This window comes from Mus caroli, unplaced genomic scaffold, assembly GCF_978045245.1.
Source record: "Mus caroli unplaced genomic scaffold, Mus_caroli_1 scaffold_3, whole genome shotgun sequence".
Lineage (NCBI taxonomy): Eukaryota > Metazoa > Chordata > Mammalia > Rodentia > Muridae > Mus > Mus caroli.
Window position 1 is genome coordinate 46,525,143 of NW_028227258.1, and position 22,808 is coordinate 46,547,950.

Sequence of the window (22,808 nt, forward strand, 5' to 3'; positions counted from 1 at the left end):
ATTATCGTCCATGCAAGAAAATTGGGATACTTTAAGAAGTGGATGGTTCTGAAATTAAAAAAAAATATATGCAAGATAAACCAAGAGCATCTCATATCAGCAAGCAGTAATATATATCTATGTAGATATAGATATAGATGTAGATGTAGATATAGATATATCACCATAGTGAGTGGAAAGTATGTCAATGAGTTATGGCAGAAAATTGAAGAAGTCTCTAGGGGGTAGCTAGGGCGCAGGGTCGGCTGACACTCACCAGCTACCCACAACACCCGCCACAGGATATTAAGACTTTTGGTGAGTGGAACACAGCTTCTGCTCCAATCCAATTGCGCGCGGGACCTGAGACTGCATTAGTTAGGGAAGCAGAAAACCGGCCTGAGTAGAGCCACAGGCCTCTTCCGGCCGGACCAGCACCAGGGTAGCTAGAGCGAAGGGTCAGCTGACACCCGCCAGCTACCCACGACCCCCGCCACAGGATTTTGAGACTTCTGGTGAGTGGAACACAGCTTCTGCTCCAGTCCAATCACGCGGGACCTGAGACTGCTTTGGTTCAGGAGGCAGAAATCCGGCCTGAGTAGGGCCACAAGCCTCTTCCAGTCAGAACAGCATCGGGGTAGCTAGGGCGCAGGGTCGGCTGACACTCTCCAGCTACCCGCAACACCCGCCACAGGATCTTAAGACTTCTGGTGAGTGGAACACAGCTTATGCTCCAATCCAATTGCGCACAGGACCTGAGACTGCATTAGTTAGGGAAGCAGAAAACCGGCCTGAGTAGGGCCACAGGCCTCTTCCTACCGGACCAGCACCAGGGTAGCTAGACCGCAGGGTCAGCTGACACCTGCAAGCTACCCACAACACCCGCCACAGGATTTTGAGACTTCTGGTGAGTGGAACACAGCTTCTGCTCCAATCTTTAAACAGTGACAACGACAACAACTAACCCCAGAGATTACCAGATGGCGAAAGGTAAACGTAATAATCTTACTAACAGAAACCAAGACCACTAACCATCATCAGAACTCCCACTTCGCCCAGTCTAGGGCACCCCAACACACCGGAAAAGCTAGACACGGATATAAAAGCATATCTCATGATGATGGTAGAGGACATCAAGAAAAACTTTAATAACTCACTTAAAGAATTACAGGAGAACATGGCTAAAGAGTTACCAGTCCTTAAAGAAAAACAGGATAACACAATCAAACAGGTAGAAGTCCTTAAAGAAAAACAGGATAACACAATCAAACAGGTAGAAGTCCTTAAAGAAAAACAGGAAAACACATCCAAACAGATGATGGAAATGAACAAAACCATACTAGACTTAAAAAGGGAAGTAGAAACAATAAAGAAAACCCAAAATGAGGCAACACTGGAGATAGAAACCCTAGGAAAGAAATCTGGAACCATAGATACGAGCATCAGCAACAGAATACAAGAGATGGAAGAGAGAATCTCAGGTGCAGAAGATTCCATAGAGAATATTGGCACAACAATCAAGGAAAATGTAAAACGCAAAAAGATCCTAACTCAAAACATCCAAGAAATACAGGACACAATGAGAAGACCAAACCTACGGATAATAGGAGTGGATGAGAATGAAGATTTTCAACTCAAAGGACCAGCAAACATCTTCAACAAAATTATAGAAGAAAACTTCCCAAATCTAAAGAAAGAGATGCCCATGAACTACAAGAAGCCTACAGAACTCCAAATAGACTGGACCAGAAAAGAAATACCTCCCGACACATGATAATCACAACAACAAATGCACTAAGTAAAGATAGAATACTAAAAGCAGTAAGAGAAAAAGGCCAAGTAACATATAAAGGCAAGCCTATCAGAATTACACCAGATTTTTCACCAGAGACTATGAAAGCCAGAAGATCCTGGACAGATGTTATACAGACACTAAAAGAACACAAATTCCAGCCCAGGCTACTATACCCAGCCAAACTCTCAATTAACATAGATGGAGAAACCAAAGTATTCCACGACAAAACCAAATTCACACATTATCTCTCCACGAATCCAGCCCTTCAAAGGATAATAATAGGAAAAACCAATACAAGGACAGGAACCACGCACTAGAAACAACAAGAAGGTAATCCCTCAACAAACCTAAAAGAAGACAGCCACAAGAACAGAATGCCAACTTTAACAACAAAAATAACAGGAAACAACAATTACTTTTCCTTAATATCTCTTAATATCAATGGACTCAACTCCCCGATAAAAAGACATAGACTAACAAACTGGCTACACAAACAAGACCCAACATTTTTCTGCTTACAGGAAACTCATCTCAGAGAAAAAGATAGACACTGCCTCAGAATGAAAGGCTGGAAAACAATTTTCCAAGCAAATGGTCTGAAGAAACAAGCTGGAGTAGCCATTCTAATATCTGATAAGATTGACTTCCAACCCAAAGTCATCAAAAAAGACAGGGAGGGACACTTCATACTCATCAAAGGTAAAATCCTCCAAGAGGAACTATCAATCCTGAATATCTATGCTCCAAATACAAAGGCAGCCACATTCATTAAAGAAACTTTAGTAAATCTCAAAGCACACATTGCACCCCATACAATAATAGTGGGAGACTTCAACACACCACTTTCACCAATGGACAGATCATGGAAACAGAAACTAAACAGGGACACAGAGAAACTAAGAGAAATTATGAATCAAATGGATCTGGCAGATATCTACAGAACATTCTATCCTAAAACAAAAGGATATACCTTCTTCTCAGCACCTCATGGTACCTTCTCCAAAATTGACCACATAATTGGTCACAAAACAGGCCTCAACAGATACAATAATATTGAAATTGTCCCATGCATCCTATCAGATCACCATGGACTAAGGCTGATCTTCAATAACAAAATAAATAATAGAAAGCCAACATTCACGTGGAAACTGAACAACACTCTTCTCAATGATACCTTGGTCAAGGAAGGAATAAAGAAAGAAATTAAGGACTTTTTAGAGTTCAATGAAAATGAAGCCACAACATACCCAAACTTATGGGACGCAATGAAAGCATTTCTAAGAGGAAAACTCATAGCTCTGAGTGCCTCCAAAAAGAAACTAGAGAGAGCACACATTAGCAACTTGACAACACACCTAAAAGCACTAGAACAAAAGGAAGCAAACTCACCCAAGAGGAGTAGATGGCAGGAAATAATCAAACTCAGGAGCGAAATCAACCAAGTGGAAACAATAAGAACTATTCAAAGAATCAACCAATCAAGTAGCTGGTTCTTTGAGAAAATCAACAAGATAGATAAACCCTTAGCCAGACTCACTAGAGGGCACAGGGAAAGCATTCTAATTAACAAAATCAGAAATGAAAAAGGAGACTTAACAAAAGATCCTGAAGACATCCAAAACACCATCAGATCCTTCTACCAAAGGCTATACTCAACAAGACTGGAGAACCTGGATGAAATGGAGAAGTTCCTAGACAGATACCAGGTACCAAAGTTGAACCAAGATCAGGTTAATGATCTAAACAGCCCTATATCCCCCAAAGAAATAGAAGCAGTCATTAATAGTCTCCCAACCAAAAAAAAAAAAAGCCCAGGACAAGATGGGTTTAGTGCAGAGTTCTATCAGACCTTCAAAGAAGATCTAATCCCAGTTCTTCACAAACTATTCCACAAAATAGAAACAGAAGGTACTCTACCCAACTCATTCTATGAAGTCACAATTACTCTGATACCTAAACCACAAAAAGACCCAACAAAGATAGAAAACTTCAGACCAATATCCCCTATGAATATTGATGCAAAAATCCTCAATAAAGTTCTTGCTAACCGAATCCAAGAACACATCAAAACAATCATCCATCCTGACCAAGTAGGTTTCATCCCAGGGATGCAGGGATGGTTCAATATACGGAAATCCATCAACGTAATCCAGTATATAAACAAACTCAAAGACAAAAACCACATGGTCATCTCGTTAGATGTGGAGAAAGCATTTGACAAGATCCAACACCCATTCATGATAAAAGTCTTGGAAAGATCAGGAATTCAAGGCCCATACCTAAACATGATAAAAGCAATCTACAGCAAACCAGTAGCCAACATCAAAGTAAATGGTCAGAAGCTTGAAGCAATCCCTCTAATATCAGGGACTAGACAAGGCTGTCCACTTTCTCCATACCTATTCAACATTGTACTTGAAGTCCTAGCCAGAGCAATTCGACAACAAAAGGAGATCAAAGGGATACAAATTGGAAAAGATGAAGTCAAAATATCACTTTTTGCAGATGATATGATAGTATGTATAAGTGACCCTAAAAATTCCACCAGAGAACTTCTAAACCTGATAAACAGCTTCGGTGAAGTAGCTGGATATAAAATTAACTCAAACAAATCAATGGCCTTACTCTACACAAAGAATAAACAGGCCGAGAAATAAATTAGGGAAACAACACCCTTCTCAATAGTCACAAATAATATAAAATATCTTGGTGTGACTCTAACTAAGGAAGTGAAAGATCTGTATAATAAAAATTCAAGTCTCTGAAGAAAGAAATTCTAGAAGATCTCAGAAGATGGAAAGATCTCCCATGCTCATGGATTGGCAGGATCAACATTGTAAAAATGGCTATCTAGCCAAAAGCAATCTACAGATTCAATGCAATCCCCATCAAAATTCCAACTCAATTCTTCAACGAATTAGAAAGTGAAATCTGCAAATTCATCTGGAATAATAAAACACCTAGGATAGCAAAAACTCTTCTCAAGGATAAAAGAACCTCTGGTGGAATCACCATGCCGGACCTAAAGCTCTACTACAGAGCAATTGTGATAAAAACTGCATGGTACTGGTATAGTGACAGACAAATAGACCAATGGAATAGAATTGAAGACCCAGAAATGAACCCACACACCTATGGTCACTTGATCTTCGACAAGGGAGCTAAAAACATCCAGTGGAAGAAAGACAGCATTTTCAACAAATGGTGCTGGCACAACTGGTTGTTATCATGTAGAAGAATGCGAATTGATCCATTCCTATCTCCTTGTACTAAGGTCAAGTCTAAGTGGATCAAGGAACTTCACATAAAACCAGAGACACTGAAACTTATAGAGGAGAAAGTGGGGAAAAGCCTTGAAGATATGGGCACAGGGGAAAAATTCCTGAATAGAACAGTAATGGCTTGTGTTGTAAGATCGAGAATTGACAAGTGGGACCTCATCAAACTACAAAGCTTCTGCAAGGCTAAAGACACCATCAATAAGACAAAAAAAAACCACCAACAGATTGGGAAAGGATCTTCACCTATCCTAAATCAGATAAGGGACTAATATCCAATATATATAAAGAACTCAAGAAGGTGGACTCCAGAAAGTCAAATAACCCCATTAAAAAATGGGGCTCAGAACTGAACAAAGAATTCTCACCTGAGGAATACCGAATGGCAGAGAAACACCTGAAAAAATGTTCAACATCCTTAATCATCAGGGAAATGCAAATCAAAACAACCCTGAGATTCCACCTCACACCAGTCAGAATGGCTAAGATCAAAAATTCAGGTGACAGCAGATGCTGGCGAGGATGTGGAGAAAGAGGAACACTCCTCCATTGTTGGTGGGATTGCAAGCTTGTACAACCACTCTGGAAATCAGTCTGGCGGTTCCTCAGAAAATTGGACATAGTACTACCGGAGGATCCAGCAATACCTCTCCTGGGCATATATCCAGAAGATGTCCCAACCTGTAAGAAGGACACATGCTCCATATGTTCATAGCAGCCCTATTTATAATAGCCAGAAGCTGGAAAGAACCCAGATGTCCCTCAACAGAGGAATGGATACAAAAATTATGGTACATTTACACAATGGAGTACTACTCAGCTATTAAAAAGAATGAATTTATGAAATTCCTAGCCAAATGGATGGACCTGGAGTGCATCATCTTGAGTGAGGTAACACAATCACAAAGGAACTCACACAATATGTATTCACTGTTAAGTGGATATTAGCCCAAAACTTAGGATACCCAAGATATAAGATACAATTTGCTAAACGCATGAAACTCAAGAAGAATGAAGACCAAAAAGTGGACACTGTGCCTCTTCTTAGAATTGGGAACAAAACACCCATGGAAGGAGTTACAGAGACAAAGTTTGGAGCTACGGTGAAAGTATGGACCATCTAGAGACTGCCGTATCCAGGGATCCATCCCATAATCAGCTGCTAAACGCTGACACCATTGCATACACTAGCAAAATTTTGCTGAAAGGACACAAATATAGCTGTCTCTTGTGAGTCTATGCAGGGGCCTAGCAAATACAGGAGTGGATGCTCACAGTCAGCTATTGGATGTATCACAGGGCTCCCAATGGAGAAGCTAGAGAAAGTACCCAAGGAGCTAAAGGGATCTGCAACCCTATTGTTGAAACAACATGATGTACTAACCAGAACCCTGGAGCTCTTGTCTCTAGCTGCATATGTATCGAAAGATGGCCTAGTCGGCCATCACTGGAAAGAGAGGCCCATTGGACTTGCAAACTTTATATGCCCCAATATAGGGGAATGCCAGGGCCAAAAGAATGGGAATGGGTGGGTAGGGAAGTGGGGGGCGCTATGGGGGACTTTTGGGATAGCATTGGAAATGTAATTGAGGAAAATATGTAATAAAATTATTAAAAATTAAAAAAAAATCTAAAAAAAAAAAGAAGAAGTCTCTAAAGGCAAAAGTGGAATCAATAACTGCAGGCAAAAATCGAATAAATGATGCAGCACATTTAACTCATATTTGATTACAATACAAAGTAAATAATGGGCATTTTTGTGCTTTACTATTCCAAAGAAATAACCAACATTAATGGAGAGAAGAGAAATATCTCATTCAAAAGAAAATACCTAATAAAAAAAATTTCAAATTACAAAAAAAAGAAAGATAGTTTTAAAACAACTTTGCCCAAAGGAAAGCATGAAACTTTCCATTACTAAGTGTGGGCTGTCCTTAGTGATACTTCTAAAGACTACACTGTGGAAAGGAAACGCAGAGACTTTACAGTGGACAATTCTCACAGAGATGAGCTCATGCTAGTAGTCAGCATTGATACTGATATTGGTAAGTCATATTGGTGGTAGGTGCCAATATGATATAATACAAAAGCCATTTTACCAGGGTCACCTAACCCCTAAGCATATTACCCCCCAGGGAAAAAACATGAAAAAATACATAATAATTCTAATTTGAGGGACATCCTAAAAACATTTAATCAGTTCCACAAGCTTGATGTCAAGGTCATCAAAAAAAGGAAAGTCTGAGAAATTGCCACTGGTGTGCAAAGACATGAATATTAAATGCAATGTGGTATCCTGAAAGGAATTCTGGAAGACCAAGGTACATTAGGGAAAGTCTGAAGTGAATAAAATATGACACTTAATAGTACTGTATTAAATATGAAGTGAATAAAATATGACACTTAATAGTACTGTATTAAAATTGGTTAATTAACATTGCTTAAATTATCATCCATACCATAAGATGAGAACCTGGGCAATGGCAATACAAGACTCTGGTTTTGTATTATGCAAAAGGATTACAGTCATTTCAAGAATTTTATATTTCCAAATCTTTTCTAAAACAAAAAGTTACTAACATATGTATTCTATTATTGTCATTAAGTAGTATTGAAAGAAAATTATATTATATGCAAACATTTAGTCCCTCTCTAACTCTTCTAATATCACATGAAAGAAAAAAGAAACCAGTTATAATATTTTGAAGGAAAATAAATGATCAATGATGTGTACTGAAAATAAATTCTGTTGAATATATGCATAAAATTTTACTGCTCAAATGTTGGTGCTATATACAATGTTGACTTACTATGCCAAATCAGAACATAGCATCTATAAAGTTCACATTCTTTTCTTAGCATTTTCAGAATAAAGGACCTAAAATCAGTATGTAGCTTCCCTTTTTATCCCATAATTTTATGTTTTAATTCCCTTAATATCATCATAAAACTGTTCACTTTAAAAGCATATTTTCTACTTGATGGATTAAAAGAGATAACATATATTAAAAATAGCTATAAAATATTCTGACTTCAATATTTTTAAATGTTTAAAACTGGATGTTATACAGAGCCCAGGAGAATAATTTTCAGTCTTGTTTCCCTGACTGGACTATAAAAGATCTTTTTAACTTCTAGCTAATAGTCAGACTAGATATGGCTAAAAATTGAAGCGTTTTTCCCTGAACTGTGCTTAACACAGAGAGCCTTCTATTTTATGTTTCTTAAGTTTCTGCATTTATTTAAATAAAAATGATAGCAAGCCAAGTAAAACACCGGTTGGGTAAAGCTGAGTTCCAAAAGAAAAGAAAAAAAAAAAAAAAAAAAAAGCATGAGCCAGTCCCACATGTACAAATGAAAGGCCTAGTAGGCTCTGGGCTTTATTTTCTCTTTACATAGCTTCTAATTAGGAGTGGTGGCTGTAAGACAAAACCTAAAACTATGTCCTAGAAAAACTGGAGTTTTCAACTATGTTCTTCTAGGAAGAAATGAAATGGACTCAAAATACCCACTTTCAATCTTAACAAGCATGAAGATATTCTATTTTCCACACTGACCTACTTTACAAACATATTTGTAAATATCAAATTCCAACCTCATTCTACAAGGTTTTGGGGACATAGATGTTCTATGTGGATTTTTTGGACATGGGCCATCCCTTCCAAATAAATGTGTCTGTCTGTCTGCCTGCCTGACTGTCTGCCCATACCATACCTCCTTCCCTCCCTTCCTCTCCCCCCTCGTGTGTGTGTGTGTGTGTGTGTGTGTGTGTGTGTGTGTGTGTGTGTGTGTGTGTGTGTGAACCTGTGTGTGTGTGCAAATATGAGTGCATGTGTTTGTGTGCCTGTATGTATATGTCTGTGGGGTATATTGTGTGGGTGTGTGTATTGATAACCATCATGTGAAAGGCTATAATTTTTACAACTAATGAAAAATCACTGAAGCAGAGATGATGTGTTTGAAGAATTGAAAGAAGCATGAAACTAATGAGATAAGTGGTAATAGATCTACAGTATCAGATTCCTCTGGGAAAAGCAAGTATCAAAAAAGATGCTATGTGACCTGTAAAACTATATGTTAGTATGCGTTATCAGTGGCCAATGTAGAGGAATTTTAACACAGTAACATGGCTGCTCTGGCTAGAGATGACATCCAAAGAACTCCTAGGTCTGACTGGAATACAGACACACCTTAGGTACATATTTTTAATCCCAAACAAAATAGAAAGTTATCTTAGAGAAGGAAGCAGCCATGTTTGAAAGTGATGCCTAATTGAAGGTCAGGCAAAGTCATGGATCAGAGAAAGAGTACACAGAATGACTCAGACATAGGATACACCCAACTCTCTTGAGAACAGCACAGGAAAGAAAAGCTTTTAAGAGCAGTGCAGAGAGAGGGAGTCAGTCAGTTCTGTTCAGTCACTTGAGTTCAGTACACTGAAGTCAAGTCAGTTCCTTGGGAGTCAGTGTAATGAGTGCCATACAGTGGAGTTGAGTTCATTCATGAGTTCATGTAGTTCAGTGCAGTTTAGCAGAGACAGTTGAAGCCAGAAAGTAAGAAGGAACCAGTAGGTCAGAACATATTGCCAGTGTCAGTTTGAGGCCAATATAGTGAGGAGCCAAGAGAAGCCAAATTGAATCAATCAGCTTCGAGAGGAGTTTGAGTCAGAACTGCTGAGCTGAACCAGCCAGCCAGAGTTCAAAAAGAACTAGAAAAGGTAAGCTTATTCAGCAGTAAGCCTCCAAGATAACATTTTTTTCTGGCAAATAAAAGTTACATTTAGAGGCCATAGTAGATATCCATGCCACTGGACTCATGGGGTAGTGTATAGATTTTTCCAAGATCTCCAACACATCTCTACTAGGTGATTGGTATGATTCTTATCTATACCCTATACATGTTCCTATTGTGCTGTCTCCTTAAGGGGGGGACTCTGTAGATTTAAGGCAACTCCAACAGTGGTGTCAGCCACTCTCCAGCAGAACAACAATGATCAAGTTAAATTTAAGTTTTCTATTTCTTAATTCCTTCACTTGTAAAATACATAGCATTAATTCCATATAGTTATTAGGAAATGTAACTACAATTCTCACATACACATATTTCCATACACATGCACAATCATAGACATAGATACACAAACACATATTGTATACTTTGCATCGACAGATAAGCATGTGTATATATATATATATAATTTAATATTATTTATATGCATATGTATATATTCTTAGTCACTAATTAATAATAATTAGTACTATACCCCTTGGTCTCTATATTGCTCTCAGTCTTATGTTTCAACATTGAGAATGATGTGCTAATTTAAGCTGTTACCACAAAACATATAAATACTTAAGTGAGAAATACTATGGTCATAAATAAAATATATCAATTCCTTAAAAAATCTTTGTGTGTACAGGATGCATATGCATGTTTCCAAAATATCCTAAAACATACATGTATATTTAAAATTTTTTTTTCATCTTGGCTGGAGAGATGGCCCTACAGTTAAGAGCACTGACTGCGAGCATGGTGGCGCATGCCTTTAATCCCAGCACTTGGGAGGCAGAGGCAGGAAGATTTCTGAGTTCGAGGCCAGCCTGCTCTACTGAGTGAGTTCCAGGACAGCCAGGGCTACACAGAGAAACCCTGCCTAGAAAACTTTTTTTAAAAAAGAGCCCTAAAGAGCACTGACTGCTCTTCCAGGGGTCCTGACTTCAATTCCCAGCAACCACATGGTGGATCACAACCATCTGCAATGGGATCCCATATCCTCTCCTGGTGTGTCTGAAGAGAGGAACAGTGTACTCATATCCATAAAATAAATAAATTCCAAAAAGTTACTGTCTTAGTCAGGATTTCTATCCCTGCACAAACATCATGACCAAGAAGCAAGTTGGGGAAGAAAGGATTTATTCAGCTTAATCTTCCACATTGCTGTTCATCACCAAAGGAAGTCAGGACTGGAACTCAAGCAGGTCAGAAAGCAGGAGCTGATGCAGAGACCATGGAGGGATGCTCTTTACTGGCTTGCTTCCCCTGGCTTGCTCAGCCTGCTCTCTTACAGAACCAAGACTACCAGCCCAAAGATGGTCCTACCCACAAGGGGCCTTTCCCCCTTGATCACTAATTGAGAAAATGCCTTACAGTTGTATCTCATGGAGGCATTTCCTCAACTGAAGCTCCTTTCTCTGTGATAACTCCAGCTGTGCCAAGTTGACACAAAACTAGCCAGTACAGTTACCTTAGTTTTCTCATTGGTTCTACTAAGAGAGTGGCCACTATTATTTTAATACTTCATATACATTACACTTATTTACTGAATAGATTTTATTTAAATTATTTCTTTCAATGTCAAAGGCATTTCACATTATTTCCTGTTAACTCATTTTCACACATGATGAAGGATGTTGTACAACAGAGTTAAGACAGTCGGAGGAAAAAGAGTAATGAAAATAATAAACTTCCTTATCTGGTGGCTTTTTATTCAATTGGACATTGCTCATTTTCCAGGAAGAGTAGCAACCAGTACATCTATGGAAATCAGTGAGTGATTCATTAGGAAGTTGGTAACTGATCCACTTCATGATCCAGCTCTGTAACTCTAACTCTTGGGCATACACCCAAAGGATGCTTCATCCTACCAAAGAGATATTTGCTGAAACAAGTTTATTTGCTGTTTTCATAATATCCAGAAACTGAAAACAACCTAGAAGTCTCTCAACAGATGAATGGATAAAGAAAATGTTTTAGACTCACAATAGACTATTACTAAGTAGTTAAAAAGAATGAAATCATGAAATCCATAGGTAAATGCATAGAACCTGAAGAAATCACTGTGAGTGAAATATCCTACACCCAGATAAATTTGTCTTGTTTTTACTTATATGTGGATATTAGCTGCTAATTCATCTACTGTTCAGGTAACCAAAAAAGGAGAAACTAGATAACTCAAGGGTCTAGGTGAAACCCAAATGATACTGTTCTGCTAAAGGAACAGAGCAATAGAATGCCTCCTAATGGCATTCTACCATACTCATAGATCATGTTGTTGCTCAGCCATCATCAGAGAAGCTTCCTCCTGTGCAGATGGGAAAAAACACCCTACACCCAGACAATATTCAGAGAGTAAGAGATCTTGCATCATTCAGCACTAAAAGGGAGTCTTGCAGAAGAGGAGTTAGAAACCATGTGAGAGCCATGCTGAATGGAAAACACCAAGGAAACAAAGCCCTCTAAATCTCCAGGATGGGTGTGCACATGAATGCATGGAGCAGTATACAGAGGACCTGCATGGATCTATACCATATTGAGCTGTAGAGCTAAAAGAAGTGGACTCCCATCTTCCATTCCCACCTCAGAAGCTATCTCCAACTAATAACTACTTGCAAATGAAAATGGAGATTTCTACAAGGAAGTCTCACCGAGGAAAGGAACTACTCTTTTGGGTAGGCCACATGACCAGTAGTAGAAGGCCAACAGAAAAATAACTCAATAGCATCTTTGGAGATTCTTTGTCTCATAAGGTAGTATCAGAGCTTTTTCTTTTACCCTATTAAGTAGGGTAAAAAAGAGACCCCCTGGTGCAATTAAGTGGGTCTCTGTGTTTATGTATGTTTCTTGTTCCTATTCTTGGGCATATTTCCTTATGGGTTTGTTGTTGTTGTTGTTGTTGTTTTTGCTCATTTGTTTGTTTTGTCTTACTCTGAAGTGTTAATTTCTGTTTTATTTCATTATAATATTATATCATATTAATATTATATTATTATCCTTTAAAGGTCTATTTGTTTATTAGTAAGAGACGGAAAGGGTATGTGTCTAGATGACAAGTGAGTTGGGGAGGTACTCAGAGGCCTAGATAGAGGGAAAATGTAATGAAGATGTGAGGGGTAAATTTATTTTCAGTAAAAAGAAATACTAGACATGTACACAAGGTTATTAACTATATAATGACAAATTCAGTTCAACTAGAATAAACAAGCATAGATTTGCAATAGAATTTGCAAAAAAAGAACAGAAGGAAAGAAGGAAGGAAGGAAGGAAGGAAGGAAGGAAGGAAGGAAGGAAGGAAGGAAGGAAGGAAGGAGAGAGAAATCTTGAGATTTCTTCATCTTAGCAGGAATCCCCTTCAAGAAACCTTAAAGCAAGTGTTCACTGAAGTAGATTCATCTACTTGTAAGAAATATCAACTATGAAATTTTTCTATGAAATACTATAAAACTTGTGTTTGAGACAAGGAGTAAAAATATTTTTATTTCTTCAATATTATAAAACTGTCATATATTTTAGTACCTCACCTACTCACGCAGTAACACCTTTATTTACTAGAAGACCCAGTGCTTTTTCCTAGGAATTTGAGCCAATTCTTTTCAGACTGTTCACCTGAATAGTAATATTGTGAGGTCTGATCCCAGGCAATGAGGAAATGACAAAATCACCACCTGAGTTAGAATAAAAACCAAGTGCAGTCTTGCTACATATGTATCTCCATTCTAAGGACACACTCTAGATTAAGAGTAAAATTCTCTTTGTTCAGACATGTTACTTGGAATGATGGTCTCTTTCTTTGAGACATGGAACTTATTTTTTTTAACATACTTGATCAACAAAAGAACAATCTGAAATTTCATTGTTCACATATATGAATCAATGCAAATGTCAGTTTACTTCACTCAATTATGGAGAGATTTGTTCATACAAAACTTATCATCAAGGAATGTATTCACAAAATTTTCCATAAAAATCTTTAAATGTACCTGGTATCCTTTATATATGTATGCAATATGCACAAATTCTCCCAATTGCGTATTATTCATAAATATGTACTAAAATTACCTCAATACTTTTGAAACTTTAATTATAATGTAAGTAACCTTAAGTGTTTTGAAAAGGATGCTAGCTAGAATTTTCATTTCAGATTATATATGCAGTTATATACAGGTTTAAACATATAAAATATTACCTTTCATCTTTTTTAAAATGTAGTTACACAAACAGATACATCTCTCAATGCTGACTTTTATAATCTACTGCCAAATCCTAATGAAAAAAAATCAATAATTCTCTTCCATAAGACATGATGTAAAGCTAAATGCAATTTCAGTGGGCCTGTAGTCTGTTCTTGGAAAAATCCAGAAAAAGAGTTTGTAATGTGAGTTGAAGACAGAACGTTGAAAGTGATCCATATTGCGCGGGGAGCTGTAGTACAGTGCGTCTAGATTGCAGCTCTCAGCCACTAGCCAGTTTTGCCTGTGTTTCCATGATCGGCTCTGTCTTCACTCTTTAAAATACGAACAGGCTTCTTGTGGGTGGGATCAAATGACTGCCCCTCTCCCTTCACCTGTGAAATTTCAGAGCCTAGTTGAAAAGAACCATTGTTTCCTAGGAATGCCAGGCCCAGTCCAGGAAAGAAAGTCTTCATTTCAACAGGAATTTGGAGACTGGCTGAGAAGGCCAGCCAGTTAGTTGGTGAAAACTGTGGCGATTCATTCAAGTTCTGAACAGTTATTGTCACGACTGTGTTCACTTACTTTCAACTCGTAAGCATTTTGGCTAATCTCTTTCATTCCCTTAAGTCATAAGAATGTGTACAGTGCATCTGTGTATACATGGCAAAGCAGAAGAGATATATATGAAACACAACTTGTGAACCAGCAGTGAGCTACTAGAGGAAACCTCTTTCCCTTAACAGTGGGCTGCAGCCAAGCAAAAGAGACATTTGTTTCTCTGTTCCAGCTTCTACTCCTATGTTCACAACTCTTGAGTGCACTCCTGTGAATAAGCTCATAGGTTTAGCAAAAATTTGAAGAAGGTTCCCAATAAAATGAATTTATACAATAATACAAAGCAAAGATAAAGTAAGTGTATTCATTCAGCCCTGCCGCAGAGGGGTGCTGTCTGAGAGATACTAAAAAAATAATTCTGGTGTGAAATCAGGAATAGAAGGAAAAAGAGTATATTGAATTAAAATGGGGAGTAGCACATGTTCTTGTTCGAGTTTACAGGGACTGCCAAGTGGTTTCCCCATCTAACCCTATGCTTCTAAGTTTCTCTGACATTTTCTAAAAGATGGCTTGAGCACTTCCCAAGGTTTATCATTTGGTAATAATATATTTAAGAATCCTTAATGAACAGATTGCCTATTAAAATTTTGAAACCTCACCTAAGCATTCAAACTGAATAAAACATAAAAGTATTATCAATATACACCTACAATACCAACGCATTTGAATACAAAGCATCTATACGCTTATGAATGAGAACATACAAATAGTACTGATGACCCAAAGCTAACACACCTTTGGACCAGAGATTTTGAGAATTTGTTTTGTTTTATTTTGCTTTTGTTTTTAATGTAAGCAGTCTTGACTATAAATTGACTTTAATTCTTACTGACATCTAAAGAAGATATGGGGTAAGATGTCTCAGACAGTCCACAGATTAGCCTCTCATTTCATAATAAAGCACTGTTGGTTTCTACTAAACTGTCACCATGTAATTATTTTCCAAACGGTAAGTTCAAAACTCAGAAGAAAAAAATTAAAACAGAAGCTAATGAGTTCAATAGATGTCTCTTTTTCTCCTCCTTTTTCCTTCCTCAGATGTTTCCTGTGATTTTGGAAAACCTAACGTTGTGTCATTGTTAGCAACGGGACTTGGGGTAGGTGGTGCACAAAAGAAAGCCTGTCCTTTTGGGACCTGGTTTTGAACCAGTTTCAGAGGACAGAAAAAATACTCTTTTGTGGCTGCTAAAGTTCAGGAATGAATTCTGGCAGCTGTACCCAATTCCCTAAAGCAGAGTCCACATTACCAACATCTAATTGGCAGGCTTCACTTGCAACTCCCACCAGGGCCAAGGTAATGAATGGATTTAGTGAAGGTATCCTGAGTCATTCTACAGTAGCTCCTCTGAGCAGTAAGGCTCTGCCTTCTAACCTCCCCGGATGAGTCACTCAAAGAAAAGAGAGAGCCTTCTGTGCTTGAAGAGCAGTGACATGACATAGAAGTTTCATTAAATCAAATGCTCAAAGAAAATTGTTTTCTTCATTTGATCTAGAAAGCAAAAGAGTCATAGGAGAAAAAACATTCTTAATGAGCACTTTATTATTTAGTTTCCACTCTAAACACATTCATATTTGGCATAAATCCTCATTTAAATATGGTTGAATGGAGCTTCCTCCAAGACTAATCCAGATTATTATTTAGGCAACCAGAGAAGAAATTTGGCCATTCCTACCTAGAAAAGCATAAGAATTTATTTTTACTACTAAGACTTTATTGTTTACTTTTGAGAAAAAAAAAAAAAGGTTTCTATTGCCTGTAGTCAATGCATACCAGTAGCATTAAATATTTAATGTTAATTCAACTTTACTTTGCTAATTTTTAAAAACATTTATGCCAAATTTTTATCCAAAAATATTTCACAAGTGCCTTGATCGTAAGTTTCCACCACTCTCCCAAATCTATCAGCCATAATTGAACATTGCCAATTTCTTCATTGTCAGCAACTCTGCCTCCCTCAAATTAGGAGTGTAGGAAAGAGGCTGGAAACAAAAATAAATCAGCAATCACAACAAAAACTAATGAATAATTCCTCTGGTGTTGGAGAAAGCACTCTCACTTTCTTCCAAGGGACACATAACAAATACTGTTTATTTTCTTAGCAAACGAAGTCAATATTGATTCTCTTTTCATAAATAAGGAATTGCTACATACAATCCACAAGGGACCGGCACTTGCAATGTTCCCAAGCCTTCCAATGCATAGGTTGCATTCCAGTTTCTCTAAATGAATTACGACAAAGTGAGCTGTCAAGAACAAAATCCACATTGAAAAGTTAGGTGCTTTGAAGTGTCTCATCACCTTACCAGAGTTTCCGCATGGGTAGCCTAAAAGACAACTCAACGATGTTTGAATCAACTACAGACAATGGCTCCTTCACAACTCAGCCTTTAATTGATTACGGCTGTGTTTATGGAGGCAGAAGAGAATTTACAAAAAAATGACAGATTCCCTTCATTTTGAGAGAGTTTTACTGGCATTTGTGGTCAAACCCTTTCTCCATTGAACAGCCCTGATCCTTTTCCCCGTCTGTGCCCACCTGAATGCTACCTAACTAAATAAACGTTTTAAAAATATTACTTTAAATTCCTCTTTTACAAGAATTACCCCCTCACTATTTTCCCTAGTAGGTCAAATTTACACTTTCTCTGATATTGTTCTTCTGCAGTATGAAGCATGTAAATAAGGTCTGGTTTCCCTTGCTCCACGTCACAGGGTTTTTGTTGTTGTTGGTTTTTTTTTGTTTTTTTTTTTTTTACATATTAGCCAAGATAATTAAGTAGAAAATCACTAGAGGTCAAATTAGTGGCATATCTTCTGTCAATCGGTCTAAGAAACTGTGGGCAGAAAGTTAAGGAGAGCAAACTACTTAGCTAAGCCACTTAAGTAGTAGTGCCTGCTTCATTATTTCATTTCCTAAACAAAATGTAAATTATAAATTGTATAAAATTTGTATAATGTCCTAGTATTTAATAATATGATCATTCTAGTGATTCGGGATTGGCCGAAATTAAAATTTAGTTATACTGGCATAATTTCAGGAGGTTCCCATATGTCTGCTAATAGTGACCTCTACAGGTCAACTGAAAAAAACATCATGTCCTTAGAGGAGAATTGGCCCAGATAATTTAATATTGATTAAATTATTAATTTAATCAATATTAAATTTGAAAACATGAAAGAAACTTCGATGAGAATTGGTGTATTATATTTATAAATATAACGAAAAAATCTTGGACTGATAAGTACCCGAGGATGCTAACTTCAACCTGAAGTACTTCTTGATAAGAACAAAAACCAAACCCTTTACCTACAATAGAAACAGAAATGCCTAACATGTGTGCTATGATTAATAATCAGCTGTCAAAACTTAAGGTGTCATAGTGTGCATTCTTTTTCTGAGAAGAGAATAAATAAAAATTCAATATAAAGAAATAAACCAGCCATCTTGGTTCCCAGATCCCGCCAAGTCTAGTCTGCACAGGTGTTGAGTGTGGACTACAGAAGCTAACAGCTTCTGGGACAGGCGGGAGCCACAGAGCTTCTGAGGCAGACCCCACTTCTGGCTCCAGACATCCAGGCACCTTCTCTGCCAGAAGAGAAGTGTCTGCCCTGCTCAGGAGGGCTTTGCTGGAGCATCTAGGGGAGACATCTTGGTTCCCGGATCCTGCCAAGACTAGTCTGCACAGGTGAGAGTGTAGACTACAGAAGCTAACAGCTAGCGGAACAGGCCCTGTTTTGGGCCTTCATCTTCTGCCAGGAGGCAGGTCCAAATGCCAAATATCTGTGCACCTTCCCTGCAAGAGGAGAGCTTGCCTGCAGAGAGTGCTCTGACCACTGAAACTCAGGAGAGAGCTAGTCTCCCAGGTCTGCTGATAGAGGGTAACAGAATCACCAGAGGAGCAAGCTCTAACCAGAGACAACTATAACAACTAGCTCCAGAGATTACTAGATGGCGAAAGTCAAACGTAAGAATCTTACTAACAGAAACCAAGACCAGGCACCATCATCAGAACCCAGCACTCCCAACTCAGGGAGTCCTGGGCACCCCAACACACCTGAAAAGCTAGACCTGGATTTAAAAACATATCTCTTGATGATGGTAGAGGACATCAATAAGGGTTTTAATAACTCACTTAAAGAAATACAGGAGAACACTGCTAAAGAGTTATAAGTCCTTAAAGAAAAACAGGAAAACACAACCAAACAGGTAGAATTCCTTAAAGAAAAACAGGAAAACACTTCCAAACCGGTGATGGATATGAACAAAACCATACTAGACCTAAAAAGGGAAGTAGACACAATTAAAGAAAACCCAAAGTGAAGCAACGCTGGAGATAGAAACCCTAGGAAAGAAATCTGCAACCTAGGTGCCAGCATAAGCAACAGAATACAAGAGACAGAAGAGAGAATCTCAGGTGAAGAGAATTCCATAGAGAACATAGGCACAACAATCAAAGAAAATACAAAATGCAAAAAGATCCTAACTCAAAACATCCAGGAAATTCAGGACACAATGAGAAGACCAAACCTACAGATAATAGGAGTAGATGAGAATGAAGATTTTCAACTCAAAGGACCAGCAAATATCTTCAACAAAATTATAGAAGAAAACTTCCCAAACCTAAACAAAGAGATGCCTATAAACATAAAAAAAGCCTACAGAACTCCAAATAGACTGCATCAGAAAAGAAATTCCTCCCGACACATAATAATCAGAACAACAAGTGCACTAAATAAAGATAGAATATTAAAAGCAGTAAGGGAAAAAGGTCACATAACATATAAAGGCAGGCCTATCAGAATTAGACCAGACTTTTCACCAGAGACTATGAAGGCCAGAAGATCATGGACAGATGTTATACAGACACTAAGAGAACACAAGTGCCAGCCCAAGCTACTATACCCAGCCAAAATTTCAATTACCCTAGAAGGAGAAACCAAAATATTCTATGACAAAACCAAATTCACACATTATCTTTCCACGAATCCAGCCCTTCAAAGGATAATAACAGAAAAAAACAATACAAACAGAAACCACGTCCTAGAAAAAGCAAGAAAATAGTCCTTCAACAAATCTAAAAGAAGAGAGCCACAAGAACAGAATGCCAACTCTAACAACAAAAATAATAGGAAGCAACTATTACTTTTCTTTAATATCAATGGACTCAATTCCCCAATAAAAAGACATAGACTAACAGACTGGCTACACAAACTGAACCCAACATTTGCTGCTTACAGGAAAACCATCTCAGGGAAAAAGACAGACACTACCTCAGAATGAAAGGCTGGAAAACAATTTTCCAAGCAAATGGTCTGAAGAAACAAGCTGGAGTAGCCATTCTAATATCTAATAAAATAGACTTCCAACCCAAAGTTATCACAAAGACAAGGAGGGACACTTATACTCATCAAAGATAAAATCTTCCAAGAGAAACTCTCCATTCTGAATATCTATGCTCTAAATGCCAGGGCACCCACATTCATTAAAGAAACTTTAGTAAAGCAAAAAGCACACATTGCACTTCACAGAATAATAGTGGGAGACTTCAACATACCACGTTCTCAATGAACAGATCGTGGAAACAGAAACTAAACAGGGACACAGTGAAACTAACAGAAGTTATGGAACAAATGGACTTAACAGACATCTACAGAACATTTTATCCTAAAACAAAAGGATATACCTTCTTCTCAGCACCTCATGGTACCTTCTCCAAATTTCACCATATAATTGGTCACAAAACAGGCCTCAACAGATACAAAAATATTGAAATTGTCCCATGCATCCTATCAGATCACCATGAACTAAGGCTGATTTTCAATAACAACAAAAATAATAGGAAGCCAACATTCACGTGGAAACTGAACAACACTCTTCTCAATGATAACTTGGTCAAGGAAGGAATAAAGAAAGAAATTAAAGACTTTTTAGAGTTTAATTAAAATGAAGCCACAACATACCCAAACTTATGGGACACAATGAAAGTATTTCTAAGAGGGAAACTCACAGCTCTGAGTGCCTCCAAAAAGAAACTAGAGAGAGCACACATTAGCAGCTTGACAACACACCTAAAAGCTCTAGAACAAAAGGAAGCAATTTCACCCAAGAGGAGTAGGAGGCAGGATGTAATCAAACTCAGGGGCGAAATCAACCAAGTAGAAACAAGAAAAACTATTCAAAGAATCAACCAAAGGAGGAGATGGTTCTTTGAGAAAATCAACAAGATAGATAAACCCTCAGCCAATCTCACTAGAGGGCACAGGGACAGCATCCTAATTAACAAAAACAGAAATGAAAAGGGAGACATAACAACAGATCCTGAAGAAATCCAAAACACCATCAGATCCTTCTACAAAAGGCCATACTCAACAAAACTGGAAAACATGGATGAAAAGGACAAATTTCTAGACAGATACCAAGTACCAAAGTTAAATCAGGATCAGGTTAATGATCTAAATAGTCCTATATCCCCTAAAGAAATAGAAGCAGTCATTAATAATCTCCCAACCAAAAAAATCCCAGGACCAGATGGGTTTATTGCAGAGTTCTATCAGACCTTCAAAGAAAATCTAATTCCAGTCCTGCACAAACTATTCCACAAAATAGAAGCTAAAGGTACTCTACTCAATACATTCTATGAAGCCACAGTTACTCTGATACCTAAACCACAGAAAGACCCAACAAAGATAGAGAACTTCAGACCAATTTCCTGATGAATATCGATGCAAAAATACTCAATAAAATTCTCACTAATCAAATCCAAGAACACATCAAACAATCATCCATCCTGACCAAGTAGGTTTCATTCCAGGGATGCAGGGATGGTTTAATATACTGAAATCCATCAATGTAATCCACTACATAAACAAACAAAAAGACAAAAACCACATGATCATCTCCTTAGATGCAGAGAGCATTTGACAAAATCCAACACACATTCATTATAAAAGTCTTGGAAAGATCAGGAATTCAAGGCCCATACCTAAACATGATAAAAGAAATCTATAGCAAACCAGTATCCAACATCAAAGTAAATGGTGAGAAGCTGGAAGCAATCCCATTAAAATCAGGGAGTAGACAAGACTGCCCACTTTCTCCCTACCTATTCAACCTTGTACTTGAAGTCCTAACCAGAGCAATTTGACAACAAAAGGAGATCAGGGGGATACAAATTGGAAAGGAAGAAGTCAAAATATCACTTTTTGCCAATGATATGATAGTATATATAAGTGACCCTAAAAATTCCACCAGAGAACTACTAAACCTGATAAACAGCTTCAGTGAAGAAGCTGGATATAAAATTAACTCAAGCAAGTCAATGGCCTTTCTCTACACAAAGGATAAACAGGCTGAGTAAGAAATTAGGGAAACAAAACCCTTCTCAATACTCACAAATAATATAAAATACCTTGTCATGACTCTAACTTAGGAAGTGAAAGATCTGTATGATAAGAACTTCAAGTCTCTGAAGAAAGAAATTAAAGATCTCAGAAGATGGAAAGATCTCCCATGCTCATGGATTGGCAGGATCAATATAGTAAAAATTCTTCCCAATTCTAAGAAGGGGCAAATTGTCCACACTTTGGGCTTAGTTCTTCCTTAATCATCAGGGAAATGCAAATCAAAACAACCCTGAGATTCCACCTCACACCAGTCAGAATGGCTAAGATCAAAAATTCAGGTGACAGCAGATGCTGGCGAGGATGTGGAGAAAGAGTAACACTCCTCCATTGTTGGTGGGATTGCAGGCTTGTACAAGCACTCTGGAAATCAGTCTGGCAGTTCCTCAGAAAATTGGACATAGTACTACTGGAGGATCCAGCAATACCTCTCCTGGGCATATATCCAGAAGATGTTCCAACTGGTAAGAAGGACACATGCTCCACTATGTTCATAGCAGCCGTATTTATAATAGCCAGAAGCTGGAAAAAAACCCAGATGCCCCTCAACAGAGGAATGGATACAGAAAATGTGGTACATTTACACAATGGAGTACTACTCCGCTATTAAAAACAATGTTATGAAATTCCTAGGCAAATGGATGGACCTGGAGGGCATCATCCTGAGAGAGGTAACCCAATCACTCAGCTTCCAAATGCTGACACCATTGTATACAAGATTTTGCTGAAAGGACCCTGATATAGCTGTCTCTTGTGAGGCTGTGCGGGGGCCTGGCAAACACAGAAGTGGA